Source organism: Orycteropus afer, unplaced genomic scaffold, assembly GCF_000298275.1.
Source record: "Orycteropus afer afer isolate SDZICR_OR568_19922 unplaced genomic scaffold, OryAfe1.0 scaffold00083, whole genome shotgun sequence".
Taxonomy (NCBI): Eukaryota; Metazoa; Chordata; class Mammalia; order Tubulidentata; family Orycteropodidae; genus Orycteropus; species Orycteropus afer.
The window spans coordinates 7136701-7138893 of record NW_006921670.1 but is presented as its reverse complement, the minus strand read 5'-3'; positions in this window follow the sequence as shown (position 1 = coordinate 7138893).

Here is a 2193-nt window from a genome sequence, read left to right as displayed (position 1 = left end):
TCACTTCTCACAAGTACTTGATCTATATTGGTGGTGCTATTTTGCATACTAATGTTGCCACTTCACACCACGGATTAGCAGGACCCTCTTTACTAACAGAGGTAGACTCACTAATGTCTTTATGATTAATCAAATTGGAAAACCAGTTTAGGATGCCCATCTTTATGCTTTTGTCTCTCTAGAACCACTCTCAGTACCAAATATGTTAGATTGGGTGTAGTTTACTGGCAAGCAGTATACTGGCTGTTGACTCCAACAAATGATGAATCCAAGATCTCCAAGCCAAATGGTGGATTGTTCATTCATGGAAAGTTGCAGGCAGCACAACAGAATCCTGATCCACAGAAGAGTGTCCCTTTTCCCAGGATGTCCATACATATACTGGAAGCAGGCCACACCCCTAGGGAAACTCCCTTTCAACAGACTGGCTTCTGAAAACTTATACATCTGATCCCATCATGGGAATAACCACATCACAACTGCTTAAACCACACAGAATTGTGGTCCAGCCAAGTTGACACACAGCTCCAACTATCACAGGCACTTAACAACAACAACAACACATTGCTGGTAGGTGCCATCAAATCAGCTCCCACTCATAGCAACCCCATGTACAACAGAAAGAAACACTGCCCAGTCCAGCACCGGCTTCACAATGTTGGCCACCCCTGAGCTCATCGTTGCAACCTCTGTGTCAATCCAACCCACTCAGGGCCTTCCTCTTTTTCTCTGACGCTCCACCTTACCAAGCATGATATACTCATTCTCCAGGGAATGGTTCCTTCTGACAACATGACCAAAGTAGGTGAGATGAAGTCTGGCCATTCTCACTTCCAAGGGACATTCAGGCTGCACTTCTTCCAGAACAGATGTGTTAGTTCTTTTAGCAGTCCATGATACTTTCAGTATTCTTCACCAACTCAAAAGTATCAACTCTTCTTCAGTCTTCCTTATTCATTGTCCAGCTTTCACATGCCTGTGAGACAATTGAAAATACTATGGCGTGGGTGAGACACACCTTAGTCTTCAAAGAGACACCTTTGCTCTTCAGCAATTAAATTTTAATTGACTTTGTCTTTTGAGCTGCTCTTTGAAATCTTCTGTTCAGCTCTTTTATCTTGTCATTTCTTACATTTGCTTTAATTACTCTCCATTCAACGGCAAGTTTCAGAGTCCCTTCTGACATCCATTTTGGTCTTTCTTCCTTTCCTGTCTGTTTAATGACCTTTTGCTTTCTTCATGGATGATGTTCTTGATGTCACCCCATAACTCCTCTGGTTTTCGGTCATTGGTGTTCAGTGCATCAAATCTATTCTTTCAATGGTCTCTAAATTCCAGAGGGATATAATGAAGGTCATATTTTGGCTCTCATGGACTTGTTTTGTCTTCAGCTTCAACTTGAACTCGCATATGTGTAGTTGATGATCCATTCCATAGTCAGCTCCTGGCCTTGTTTTGCTTGAAGATGTTAAGCTTCTCTATTGCTTTTTTCTGCAGATATAGTCAATCTGATTCTCGTGTACTCCATCTGGAGAAGTCCACGTGTGTAGCTGTCATTTGTTTTGAAAAAATATATTTGCAGTAAATGAGTCATTGGTCTTGTAAAATTCTATCATGCAATCTCCAGCATCATTTCTATCACTGAGGCCATATTTTCCAACTACTGGTGATTCTTCTTTGTTTCCAACTTTTACACTCCAATCACAGTAATAATAAACACATCTTGACTACATGTTTGGTCAATTTCAGACCACAAGAAGTTGGTAAAAATCTTCAATTTCCTCATCATTGGCTTTGACAGTTGGTACATAAATCGGAATAACAGTAGTATTAACTGGTGTTCCTTGTAGGAGGTTATTATCCTATTGTATGGTTATTATCCTATCACTGACACAACTGTACTTCAGAATAGATCTTGAAACATTCTTAGTGATATTGAATGCTACACCATTCCTCTTTTGTCATTTCTAGTATGGTTGCTGATTCAAAATGACCAAAACCAGTCCATTTCAGCTCATCAATGCCTAGAATATCAATCTTCAATTTCGTTTTTGACAACTTCTAATTTTCTCACATTCATACTTCATATGTCAACCCAGGGTTACAGGTGAGGAGAGACAACTCAGGGACGCCCAAAGTAGCAGGCAGGAAGAGCAGGAGAAAGGGGATTAAAAGCCAGGAAGCCAGAGAGAA